General features: G+C 45.4%; 1 protein-coding gene across 2 annotated transcripts in view; it reads right to left on the bottom strand.

Annotated features, from left to right (window-relative positions):
• The window catches only part of PIK3R1 (phosphoinositide-3-kinase regulatory subunit 1), an 85951-nt gene extending 79341 nt beyond the window's left edge, over positions 1-6610 (bottom strand). For both annotated transcript variants that reach the window (XM_030322287.1, XM_030322291.1), the window contains exon 1: positions 6524-6610. The gene's annotated coding sequence lies outside the window, so the exon portion shown is untranslated. The remainder of the gene's footprint in view (positions 1-6523) is intronic.
• Positions 6611-14148: the final 7538 nt, after the last annotated feature.

Below are 14148 nucleotides of genomic sequence, written 5' to 3'. Positions count from 1 at the left end.
CCACGAAAACCTACTGCCCAAATTCAACTTGCTTTGATGACAAAAGACAGCCCTGGTCGGTCCATGGGGTTAATGATGCAGATTCCTTGCCTGCATACTCTGGCCCTCCAGATTAACCTTGAATGTCTGCTTTCTATTTACTCTCTGTGACAGTGGCCCTACTGATAGTGTCTGTGGCTCTTTCACAAACACACCTGCCAAAAAAAGCCACTACAACCTGGCAGCAGTCCCATCAAGTTCAGGACCCAGTATCTTAGACAATGCAAATTTTCTTCCAAAGAGACTTCAGTAAAATGCATCCTTGCCAAAGAAGTCTATAAACTATGAATAAAAGAATACTGGGCACATCACTTCTGGAAGGCTGCCCACTTCTGGAATCCTGCCCACTTCTGCTCTAAGAGCTTCAACTACTGCCACCTGTACCCCTCTTGGAATCTATGTCCCCTACCGCTGTCCCAGGCCCCTGACTACACAATTTCTAACAACTCAGCTCCTCCTGAGGGGGGATATGGGAAACATTAAACCATAGTCACAAGAGCTATCATATCTTGACAACTGGCAAGTTTTTTGTTTTTCGTTTTTCCCTTACCCTCAAATTCTCCCCAGGACTGCAGAAAACTCAGCAGCCTGAGGCACCGGCATTGCCTGTGTAACATAACCCTCCTAAGATCAATTTGGAGCCCAAACTACCCAGATTGACCAGATACATGTTGCCAAGATTCACAAGATTATGGCTCTAATCTCCTTGGCTATGTTCACCTGTCCAATGAACTATTTCCACCTAGATCCAACATAATTGTTAACATAGTAAAGGTTTTATATGTGAAAAATATCTACCATCCATAAATTAATGTTTTCAAATAAGTAATGCAGTTTTCTAATCTGGGCTCTAAGCTACTGCACATGTAAATTACTGTAAAAGGTATAAAGAAATCCCATCAACAAATAACAAGCTTACTCATATAACATCACATGTAATAGTTCAAAATTTCTTTAACAGTAATTATTGTGCTCCAGTCTTTCAATCTTTTCAAAGATTGCCTGTCACACCATTTATCAGAAGTGTATTTTCTCTCTTTGCTAAGATACTGATCTATTCTTATTCTGTGCCTCAAAATAAAGTTGTGTCTGATGTCTGACAATCAGCAATCCATGACTTCTTAATGTTCAAATGCCTCAATGTAAATTTTCAATTTAACACTCTAATCTGCAGGCATTCTGGCAGAGAACCAAACAAAATTCTTTGCAAAGTGCTCTGACTTTGTGTTGACTTACTCCCCTTTTACAAAGGACAAGGATTTAGCAAACTTAATGGGAGGAAGGAATATAAGATATATTAAAATCACTTCAAATAAATCAAGAATATACTCTAATCATACAATTCTATCCTGTGGTTAAATTAGCAGTTTGGCACTGGGTCCCAGCACACATTGGATGTTCAGATGCATAGGCTCAGATGCAAAGGCCATGGAGTGTTCATGGACCCCGACCCCCACTCCCCTACATTCCATTTCTCTGTCCTCCCGGTGCTAGGTCTGAGTCTAGGGCAAGCTCCCAACCTAAATTAAGAAATTATTTAAAAAGCTTTCCACCTTTCAAGTATAGTGTTCTGGAAATCATAAAAATCAAAGCCAGAGCAAAGTTAAATTGAACCTAAATCAATAGTCATCAAACACCCCCATTTATTTTCAAACCAACCAGAACGTGCTGATGATCGCAACCCTCAGGGCTGAGTCCCTACTGTGGGCAAGCAGGGTGTTTAGATGAAGACTCCTGCCTGCAAGCCCGTTTGGCACCCGAGGAGCAGTGAGGCTAGGAGGGGTACAGGACAGTACAGGGGTACTAGGTGAAATAACCAGGAGGCAGGACTCTGCAGAAAACCAAGTGATGACACAGAGCCGGAGCACCTGAGGAGGGGCAGAGAACAGAGACCCAGGTCCAGCTGGAGTCATCACCAGGAGGCTGGCAGAAAGATGCCGATGCTCCTCCAGCAGCTTCTGAGGGGCCTCAGAAACATATGCCATCACCCGGGAAAGGCCAGGGGGGTGACTATTCTGGTTCTCTGCCTCATCACGGTGAACAGGTACTGAGGAAAAGGCCCTGGAACGAAGAGGACTAAGGAAGATGATCTGAACTGGCTCCTCTTGTGAAAATGCAGCGCTATTTTGCAAAAGTCTTAGCAAGAAGATTAGTATAAGCACTGAGCTTCAGACGCGGGCAGCTGTCCCCATCACTGTCTGGATTTTTAACCTTGGGCAAGTTACTCAGATCTCTCCGTGGCACAATTTTATCATCTATGAGGCAGATACAATAAGCAAACCTGCACCTTACAGGGTTACTAGGACGATTAAATGAAATTACATCTATAAAGTGCTAAGCTCTGTGCTGGATAATTAGAGCTTAATACAATTAACACCAACGTAGTGTTTACTATGGATCAGGCACAGCTCTTAAGAGTTTCATATATACCAACTCATTTAACCCTTACAACTTCCTAGATACAATTTGTATCCCCATTTTACTGATGAGAAAACAAGCACAGAAAACTTAGATAATCTGCCTGACGTTACATAGCTAGTAAACTGCGGCTATGTTATCACTGATATCATTATTATTATGGCTACTAGTATTCAACATCCCTTACTTCCAATTATACATTTCCTACCTGAAAGAGGAAAATTTGCTAGGAATTTGTGTGTGTGTGTGTGTGTTGCCTCTAAATGCTTGCAAACCCTTGTAAATGCATCCTGAAGTTAGCCAAAATAAAAGTCTGCTGTCTCCTTAACTTCTTTTCAGACAGACACATAAAGGCAGCAGGTGGACTTTGCCCACCTAGTTCTCTCCCCGCCTGAGGGAGAGGGTGGTTCTGGAGAGACCAGGGAGGGGCCAAGACTTCTCCAACAGGATATGGTGATCTAGCTGCCCTCAAAGAGAAAAGATGACAGGCACTAACACAGTCCTCCAGGGACTAAAGGGAGCTGCGTCCTTAGGTTGCAGCCCTCGCTCCTCTCAGGGTCTGGACCACCGGGGTCCAGCCAGGGAGGGGAGGGGCAAGGCATGCCTGTCCAGGGACCTCGCTTTATTAACTCACTCTGCACAGTGCTGGAGTCTTCTCACACTTTGCCCAAACTCCTGTGATTTCAGTACTTTCTGGGGTGATCCTTAACCTGAAAACTATTTTCACTTCAGGTGCCTGTGGGTATGTATTTTATTTACTTTAAGGAGGACAATGCTGGGAAGATAAAATCTCCAAAGATGTTTTTATAGCAGGATTTTTTTCTTCAGCAAAAGCTATGCTAAGCTCATTGTACCCTTTCAAAAAAAAAAAAAAAAACAAAAAACAAAAAACCCTAACATAAGCCAAACAGACAAGTTTATGAGTAATTATGTAGTCTATTTTTCAGCTCATTTGGCATAATGTACATGAAATGGCCTTTAATTGCCATTCTTTTAGGCAAGTAATTCCAATAAGAGCGTTGGCAGAAGCATAACAAGAAATCACATTAGGATATAGGTGGAAGAGACAGAGAAAAAAAGCAATAAATAATACCTATATTTCAAAAATTACTTACAACCTAAGTCTTTTATTAATAGTTGCTACACAATTTATATTGTGCCTTCTAAGGCAAAAAGCTAAATTGATAAGCCATTCCCTCCACTGATAAGCAACCTCATTTTCTAACAGCTTTACTAAGAGGCTCCATTCTCTTGCCTTCTCTGGAAAATCCCTGTGTCCTCCAAAACAGGGAGATCTGTGGGGAGCCTATTTAAAATGTGTAACGTACAGAAAAAAACAGTTCTCATTTTCTTCTGCATGGTGTATGCCCCACAGGTGAGAGAATTAAAAGCAAAACTCTAAATGCAACCATTATCTCAGCTTTCTATGATCTAACCTAACCATTAAATCACTTTCTTTGAATCTGCTCCTTCACCATCGCTTTATTCAATAAAACGCATTTTGAAAATCACAAAATGCAAACACAATAAAAGGTGAACTGAAATTCTTCCTGTTTTAATGAGCATATGGACAATCTTTCAGAGTGGATGCCTTTTTAGAACCTGATCCCTGAACTATATAAGAAAAAAAGGAGATTTTGACCAACACACTAATTTAAAAATCACACGCCATTCACAGAAGAATTTAATTAAAGGTATGGTCACACGTTTAACAACACAAGATTTGGGTAGGTAGGTGGTATATCTTTGCATTGAAGATACAAAGCCCTTCAGAAATCAGCTTAGATACAATTGGCATTTCCAGAAGATAAACGCATACTACCAGAATCACTACCAACAACCAAAATATGTGGTAACTGTAACTTATTATACCACTTCATTCCTCCAAACCAACTTTATGCTGTGGGGATTTCCTGATCTTGATAAATTAAACAAAAAATAGCTAAGAAAAGACAATATAATTAACCAATGGGAAGGGAAGTGCTTTTTCACACTATCGGCATCATACGTGAGAAAAGACACAGTGATAAACATCATTTTACAAAAAGCAGATAAAACAGCAGATAGCCAGTGTGCACCAGAGTTCTGTTATGCAACTGACAAGAACAGGTCCCAAAACAAGATGGAAGTTAGAAAGCAAATGCACATAGCACTTTGAAAGCCAGTTTGAGATACACAGAACTTCCTTCCAATCATAAAAACCCGTACATTGTTATGGAAAAGTATGACTATCTACTACCTGTCTACAACTAGCATATAAAAGCTGAAGAGGCCAGCAGTGACATAACCCAACAATTCTGTAAGGCAGGTAGGTCTCCTCCACTGACCTTTCCAGTTTAAACCTTGATTCTGAACCAAACACACCTTCTAGAACTTTACAGGGACCCTCCCCCCAAAAAAAGAATTACTCTTAAGGTATTTTCTTTGTAACAACCAAAAAACACTTGCTTCCCAAAGTTTAAGCAACTTTTGTTTCTAAGAAGCTATCCTCTGAGTTTTAACTGTTAATTTCAAGAAAGGTGAAATGTATTAAGGAACTGTGGGGGGGGGTGCTTTTATTTTTCTTTTTTAAGATTAATATTTGTGGCCTTCTGTGCAGAATTCCCCAAATCCCCAATTATTTGCACCCTGAAGATCCTTTATTCTGAGAGCATACCTCAGAAATAAACATGTCTACTCCGATCTTTTCTAGCTTACCTACCCATTTTTAAAGTGGAAAACGTAACCCAAGCTAATGAAACATTAAAATGCAATTCCACATAAATGCCTAGGTCAATAAGCTTGGTGAAAGTCCCGCCTAACAACTAAAACTTGAACCTCCTTACGCTGAAATGACAATCTTAGGCTGCACTCAAAACCCGGAACTGTTTTATCCAGTCGTACTTCGCACTGAATGACAAAGAGAAAAAGAAGAGAACAGGAAAAGAAAAAAAGAAAAAAACCAACCCCGTACCGCTTCCAAAGTCAACCCTCCCCCCCCCCCCAATAAAGAGTAAACTCATACTCAGACACCAACAGTGCTGCAGCTCCACCAGGGATTAACGGTGGAAGGGAGACCTTTTCCATGTTAACAGCACTCAGGGAAGCCTAAGAATTTCCCCCAATCCAGTTCACACACATTCTGCATTCAACATGTAACAGCCATTCCACTCACACCCTTCTAGTTCATGCTCCAATTCAGGTTACCAAAGTATGTATCGGTACTGGAGTGCCTGGCCTGAGCTTTCCAGTTCTCTTTGTCTTGCGATCTGCGGGGCAGTTTCTGCTCTTGGGAAGTGAGTGTTAGAGCAGCGGTTGCCAGATAATTCCCCCACGATATTTTAGCTCGGGCTTGCCACACTCTCTTGCTCTCCCTAGCCGGCTCCATATTGCTGGGCAGGTCCCTCCACTCTCGCTCCGCGCTACAAAAAGCTGGATTTCCGGGCTGTTGGAGGACCCGGTTAAATATGCCTCCAACAACCTGTCCAGGCCCGGCCGGCACTAAACGCCGTTAGGGCCCCAGCGACCAGCCGCCCCGAGGCGCACTTCCCCCACCCCGGAAGAGGAGGAAGACAAACTTCGGAGGGCGGGGGCTCGGGGCGAGCTCCGGGGACCACCGCCGCCCCACCCGCTCGGGGGAAGGGCCCGAGCAGCTACCCTGGCTGCAGCCGAAGGACGCGGGGGAAGGCTTCGCTCCTTCCCGCTAACTCAAAGGCAACGGTTTGGGCGCTCTGTGAAGGACCCCGGAAAACTGCAAGGCGACAGCAAGGACCCTCAGAAGTGTGCGGTAACGGAGGGGTGGAGACCAGCCCGAGATCGCCTGCAACTCAGGGGACGAATGCGCCCGGCGGCGTGCAGCTAGAGCCAGCTCGGAAGAGGACCGAGGAAACGGGAGCTCTGAGGCGGCCGGGAGCACGCAAAACGCTGGCCATGAGCCGGAGATGCCGGCGGCCAGCCCGCTCTCCCCCGGCTCTGCTCTGCAGGAGAAGCGGCTGCTGGTGACAGGAAGAGAACGGCGGCAGCCGCGCGCGCACGCACTGCCTCCCCCTCCCGGGCACACACACCCGGACCCGCTGCCGCCGCCTACCTCCCCTGCCGGCCGGCTTCCTTCCTCTGCGGGGCCCAGGCTGCAGCGGCGGCCTCCGACGCGCCTCCGACCCGGCCTCGACCCGCCAGCCGTTCCCGATTCGAGCGCGGCGCCTCCAACCCGCTAGCCCGCAGCCCTCGTCGCGGACGCCGCTTCCTCCAACTCCGCTCCAGCTGCTCGCGACTCCTCTCCGTCAGCCAGCAGCTCCAGCGCCCGGCGCCGGCCCCGCCTCCGGCCCGGCCCAGCGCGCCCCGCCCCCGAGCCCGCGCCAACCAGCGCGCACGTCTCCGCCCCTCTCCGCTGGCGCCGCGCCCTCGGCCGCCGCCACTCACCGTGCCGGCCCTGGAGCTGGGCGGCCGGAGGGGCGGAGCTCCGGCTCTGCGGACCCTTCCTGCCGCCGGGCCGGCCTTCCGCCCCCGGCCGCGGGGATGCCCCGGGCGGCCGGGCCCCGCGCTAGGTCCGCGGCGGAGCGCTCTGGATCTGCGCCAGGCCGCGGCACAGCCAGCTGCCGGTGTCTCCGGGACCAGAGGCGGTGGGGCCGGGAGAGGTGGGGGATGATTTCAGACGTAACAGGCTGCGTCTCTAATCGGAGGGTCTGGAGCCGACCCCTATCCTCCTTCGAGCCCCCAGCGCCCCAGCGGAGTGCCAAGGGCGGGGAGGATTCGGATTCCTGGGCTCGCCAAGGCGGGGAGGCCCTGCAATTCCCGGCCTCGCCAGCACAGCCTCGGGAGTGGGCGGAAAAACCACGCTATCCGCGTGGCGTCCCGGGGTGAAGGAAGGGTGAAGGGGTGAGCCGGAGAGGCTAGCGCCCGCAAGCTGCCACGAGCTCCAGCAGCCTGGCACCGCCGCCGCTGGGAGCCAGGCGGGCCCGCGACTGGGGAAGAGAGTTTTATGAAGAGGGCGCACGCTAACTGATCCCTTCCAGCCTTGACATGACGGAGCAAATGTAGGTCGCTCTGGCGGACCACGGCCCCTCGGGTAGGGAGTGGAGGCTCACATGAAATTATACTGTCTCTTAAATGTTAGTTTTCAAATGCAGATTTTTCCACTAAGAATGATTACTTAGTTGCTGAAGAAAAATCTGATGTCGGTTCAGACCTTCCCAGGACGGGTGAGATGGAATGCCAGCAACTTGTGTTCTGCTCTTTACTATTAAACCGTGGAGGAGTCCGCTTTTTAAACATCTATTCGCAGATCCCTCTTTTCAGCAGTTTTGAGATCTGCACGCGCCCAGCCTGCTTGCCCTAAAGCCCTTTTACAGCTCTTTGCCAATTCCCTTCCAAGGTTTTTCCTTTTTTTTCTTTTCTTTTCTTTCTTTTTTTTTTTTTTTTTTTTTTTTTTTACCATCACTTAAGACTTGTGTCAAACTTTGAATTTGATGGTTTATTCCTTGGGTGTTGGAAGTAGAGGACATCCTGAAATTGACTGAGTATCCTCAGAAAATAAAATCATTTTGAAAGGTGACTCACACTCTAATGGAAAGAGTTTCTTCTGTTTTAGGTTTCAGGTACTGACCTATTATTCCAACATGTCTCTTAAAGTGGAGATAGAGAAGTAGAGAAATACCTACATGTTTAAGAATCCACTTTACCGAAACTTTACCAAGCGATATCCTTTCCACCTACTCTATGAAATGATGGGCTTCATCTATTGTTTGCCCGAGCGTGGTAAATGAAATGAGGTGTCTCAGCCTGGAGTAGAATTACCTTGACCCCGTCCAATAAACTGAGCTCTAAGTGCTGTGATATTTGCACTATTTCCTTTAGGCTTGGGTCTGAAGAAACCATACCAGCTACCCTCTCCTTTTGTACACGATGAGTTCCTGGAAAGGGACTTACATACTGTTACAATGGGGTTCTATCCCCTCAAACCTAAAAAAGCATGAAATCCTTAAATTGAGCTTCCTCGTTTTTAGGTGGTCTTTAGCAATTTATGTTGTATATTCTTTCATTTTTTCCATCCTATGGAACACACAGCATTAAGTCCCATGGGAGGAAAATTATGCTTTTCTTCGATAAGCTGAATAATTTCAGTCTTTGTTTCCTCTGTATTGATACCTGCCCCCCATAGCACTAACATTAGTTTTTTTATTTTCATTTTCCATTGATGTCTATGAAATAACAAAAAGCAACAAAACAGTAGTAATCAAACTTAAACTTTTTCCTAAATAAAATCTTACCTGGACTCCAGAAATGTAACTGTTACAAGAAGCCTTGTGGTGAGGTCAAGGGAACTTCTAGGCCTTTGGACAAGGCAGGTTATTATCTCCTGGGGATGGGTTGGAAATGCAAATTCTCTGTCCTTACTGCATCACAAATGCTGGGGGGTGGAGCCTACCAATCTGTTTAAATAAGCCTTCCAAGTCTTCAGTGCACACTAGGGGTTGAGAGCCTTTGCTCTAGGCCTAGGGCAGCTGGGAACACAGACGGAAAACCACTGCACTGAAATGCTCAAATGGGCACAGAAACACCACTGTTCAATCAGTAGCAGCCAAACTGTTGGCTGCCAGGTGGTGCCACTACTGAGGAGCTCAAAATGTCAGAAGATGTACAGTTTCCCAAAGGAAGATGGGTATGATGTGCACAACTGGTGATGGTCAAGGGGGTTTGGAAGTCAGACCTAACAGAGACAAGGACCCACAGCACCCTGAAAGGCTTTCAGTGGCCACAGCAAGCCACTTTGGGGAAGAAGTGTCCTCCCCAAAGAAGACTGGTCAGATATCCTCATTGGCCCCCATCACTCCAACTACTGCAGTGATGTGAATGCTAGAACACAATTCCTTTAGACTCAAAACCCAATGATGTGGTTTAGAGTTCAAACAACAAAAGTACAAATGCCTTAGAGCCTTACTTCGCAAAGAGAGGTGCACAGACCAACAGCATTGGCACCATCTAGGAGCTGGTTAGATATGCAGTGTCCCGGGCCCCATCCCAGGACTCTTGAATCACAGTCTGCGTTTTAATGAAATCCCCAGGTGACTGATGTACAATTTAAAGTTTGCAATGTTCCGTCTTAGCAGGGGTCCTCAGTTTTGGCTATGGCACTTATCATTGGCTGGGGAGCTTATAAAAATCCCAGTGCCTGGTCAGCAGCCCAGAGAGATTATATCAAAACTTCTGTGGGTAGAACAGAGGCATCCGTGGCCTCTATAGTTCCTCACGTGTATCCACTGTGAAGCCAGGGTTAAGAACCACTGCTCTGGGGGATCCAGGTAGGAAAGGTACCATCAGGAAGGCCAGCTGGCAGAGACTGGAGCACAAATGGCTGGTCTTACAGGAAGCAGCTGGTAGTAGCATTTAGCTGATCGTCACCACATGGGAATGTGAGCCCAAATTTACCAAACCTTCCAATTTTCAGAGAGGAGCTGGAAACCCAGACTTTTATGGGCCATTTCTTAATGACTAAATGCTGGCAATTAATTCAACATTTTTTGAAACCTGGGTTAGGCCACATAAGTGTGATGACCACTGGTCGATGGTTTTATGATGCCTTACATCATAAAATTAAGTGGACCTCAACAACAACAAAAAGGACACCCAAGAGGACAACTAGCTTGTTGGAATCTCAAATTGCTGGTCTAAAGGCCTCTGTATTTCCAATCTTCTGTTCTCCATGGCACCAAACACTGCAGGCATTCAATAGCTGAGAGATGGTAACGGGTGAGAAATGAGCACCACCAAACACTAAGGAGTTTTGCCTAATAATTTTATTTTTCCTCTTTCCTGCCCTGATAATGGAAATTCTAGGGGGAAGGGGGGGTGCGGCAATCAGTCCCTGTATTACTTAGCTTAAGATTTTTCACTTTTGTGAATGACTAGGTTAAACACAGGTTAAGGGAAACAAGAAAAAAATGGATGGAATGCTTCCTAGCAGAGTGAAAATTCTTAAGGCCACCAATACTGTACTTCTCAGTCTGGTGTTTCTGAGCCTGAACAAGCTGTTAACCATGTTGAAGTCCTACAAAGAGTGACGACTTTCCAAGTGTACCCCAGAGAACGTGTCAGATCATAATCGCTCATACATACCCTGAGTTCTCTGCTCACAATCTATTCTCTGGACATCCCTGTCTAATCTTTTAGTGTCTGAATCCTCATCAACTGTTGAGGATAAGACTCGACAAATCTGGGACGCCTGGGTGGCGCAGTCGGTTAAGCGTCCGACTTCAGCCAGGTCACGATCTCGCGGTCTGTGAGTTCGAGGCCCGCGTCAGGCTCCGGGCTGATGGCTCGGAGCCTGGAGCCTGTTTCCGATTCTGTGTCTCCCTCTCTCTCTGCCCCTCCCCCGTTCATGCTCTGTCTCTCTCTGTCCCAAAAATAAATAAACGTTGAAAAAAAAATTTATAAAAAAAAAGACTCGACAAATCAACCAGTATGAGATACAAGTGAATAAGCCACCTGTGCAGTAGTTTTCAGCCACATTCTACCCAATGGCTGCCCTCAAAGTCCCTTGAAATAAGAAGCTGTACTTCAAAAAGTTACAACACAGTAACCTCAGTTGAGGTGATAAAATGTGAAACATAGAAGCAAATGTTTGTGTAGCTATTTTCTTGAATGCAAGGGCCACGTTTTATTTTGGGGTAACTCCAGCAGCTCATGGACTTACTGGTACAGAGAGGGTACTCAGTAAGGGAGAAAAGCCTGGAAGTTGAAAGGAAACTCAATATAAATTCTTAGATTTGTGACCTTTAGAGCAATCGTGTGCAAGCACTCTCCAGAAAGAGCCTCTGAGAGTCGGAAGAAGTCAAGCCAGATTCAGGGACAGAGCAACAGGGCCAACAGGATGCCAGTCTACAACTGGTGCTAAAACACCAGCAGGCATGGGGCAACTGGAAAACCACGTCCACGGAAAAATGAACTTGGGTGCTGATATCCCACCATATAAGAAATTGCCTGGAAATGAATCATAGACCTAAACATCTAAGAGCAGACACTACGAAACTCCTAAAAGAAAATATAGGTTTAGAAGAAAAGATTTCTTAAAAAATTAGGACACAGCTATGAAAGAAAAAAAATCAAAATCAAACTGAACTTCATCAAAACTGCAAAGTTTTGCTCTTCAAATGACACTGTTGTGAAAATAAGAAGCCACATCTTGGGAAACACATTTGCTGTTAAACATATATCCAACAAAGGACTTGTATTAGAATACACTAGGAGGGGCGCCTCGGTGGCTCAGTTGGTTAAGCGTCCAACTCTTGATTTCGGCTCAGGTCATGATCTCACGGTTTGTGAGTTCAAGCCCCACGTTGGGCTCTGTACTGACAGCATGGAGCCTGCTTGGGATTCTCTGTCTCCCTCTCACTCTGCCCCTCCCCCACTCACAATCAATCTCTCTCTCTCTCTCTCTCTCTCTCAAAAGTAAAATAAATAAACATTTAAGGAATACGTTAGGAAATCTCACAACACAGTAACAAAAAAGCAAACAAACAACAGCTTTTAAAAATGAACAAAAGCAGGGTGCCTGGGTGGGTCAGTCAGTTAAGCATCCGACTCTTAGTTTCGGCTCAGGTCATGATCTCAGGGTTCATGAGTTCAATCCCTGTAACAGGCTCTGTGCTGACAGTGCAGAGCCTGCTTGGGATCCTCCCTCCTTCTGTCTGCCCCTCCCCTGCTCATGCTCTCTTTCTCACTAAAAAATAAATAAAATAAAGATTTTTAAAAAATGGACAAAAGAGGGGCACCCGGGTGGCTCTGGTTAAGCATCTGACTTCAGCTCAGGTCATGATCTCACAGTTCGTGGATTTGAGCCCCACAATGGGCTCTGTGCTGACAGCTCAGAGCCTGGAGTTGCTTCAGATTCTGTGTCTCCCTCTCTCACTGCCCCTCCCCCACTCAGCTCTGCCACTCTCAAAAATAAAGAAAAACATTAAAAAAAAATTGTTTTAATGGACAAAAGATTTAAACACTTTACCAAAGAAGATATGTGCATGGCAAATAAACTCATGTATAGAAGCTAAACATCTTTAATTATTAGAGAAATACAAATTAAAACCACAGTGAGAAGTGACTCAAATAGAAACTTGCATGCCAATGTTCACAACAGCATTGTTCACAAGAGCCAAAAGCTGGAAACAGCCAAGTGTTCAGCAATTAATGAATGGAGGTACAAAAATGGTAAATCCAGGGGCACCTGGGTGGCTCAGTCATTTAAGCAACTGACTTTGGCTCAGGTCATGATCTCACGGTCTGTGGGTTCGAGCTCAGCATCAGGCTCTGTACTGTCATAACAACTTGGAGCCTGGAACCTGCTTCAGATTCTGTGTCTCCCTCCCTCTCTGTCCCTCCCTGGCTCATGCTCTGTCTCTCCTCCTCTCTCTCAAAAAATAACATTAAAAAAAAAAAAAATCTTTTACCAAGCTTACAGGACACTTAGCCTTCAGCTTTCTGAGCTAACATCACATTCCAGGTTTGCCTCTTAGAAACTAAAACTTAATCACCTTGTTTAGACTTGGGTGATACAAGATTTTCTGCATCACCATTTACAGACTATCTCTCTCTCTCTCTCTCTCTCTCTCTCTCACACACATACACACACACACAAACACACTGCTACATCATGTGTTAATTGTTAATTCTGATTTCTTTCTCAGAGGATCACCTTTTCCCAACCTTCTGGAGCCACCTTACTCCAATACAAGCAACCCACTTAGATCCATCAGCATGTGTCAGTTGAGCTAAGAAAACAATTCTGAAACATTCTACCATCTATTTTTTTATTTGAAAATGAGCTTGCATTTGAAAAGTGCCAAGTGTAAATACAATAAGAAGCAAGCAAATAAACTATATTTCTTGGTGATTGAAATAACTGGAAATTTAACCCATATTGATTATATTCCACACCCAAGTTTGGAGCCCTGGCACAAATTGTTAGGGTGCTGTTACAGCTGTCTGGGTAAAAGGATTTGCTTAAATATGCTCATGTTGGCCCTGCCAGCATAAAAATTAAGGGCAAAGTCACACCGACAGATAATGAGCCCTTTATCAAGGAAACTGTGTTGGACAATCTCTCTGCTCAGAAAGAATTTTTCAAAAGAAACCCTAGCCTTTGTTCCCTCCACTGGAGGAGATCCAGAACTGTCAGAGCTTCTGACGGAACCTAGCCCGAGTATTCAGACAGCCTCGGAGAATAAAGGAAACACATTACCCTCAGCCTCCCCAATCTAGCTCCAATCACACAGCCTTTTCTCTGGGTCTTGCCAAGCTGTGTATGCAAAGGAAACACTTTAGATCAGGTAAGGCTGTCTTCTGACAGTACCCATTTTTCTAAAATTGGTTAGTCGTATTTTAACACTCAAAATCCTTGGTGGGTGGATGTATCATAATGCTAACAAGCACTTCCTTTCTCCAGTTATGAATAAAATGCATCCTGAAGGAACGACTACTCATAATTTAGGATGTTTTGCAGTGTATCGGTTTCTTTAAGCACTCATGTCTTCTGTTTTCTGCTTTAAGGGAGCTGTGTTTACGACGGCTTTTATATTGGATTTCAATGTTTCAAGAGGGCTTGCACCAAAAAAAAAAAAAAAAAAAAAAAAAAAAAAAAGAGGGCTTGCACATGAACTGTTCTGTGAAATGCACTGGCTCTGGGTTGTGGGTACAGCACGTGTCGTGACTGCCATCTTACAG

This window comes from Lynx canadensis, chromosome A1 (genome assembly GCF_007474595.2).
Source record: "Lynx canadensis isolate LIC74 chromosome A1, mLynCan4.pri.v2, whole genome shotgun sequence".
NCBI lineage: Eukaryota > Metazoa > Chordata > Mammalia > Carnivora > Felidae > Lynx > Lynx canadensis.
This window is presented reverse-complemented; position numbering and strand designations above follow the sequence as displayed.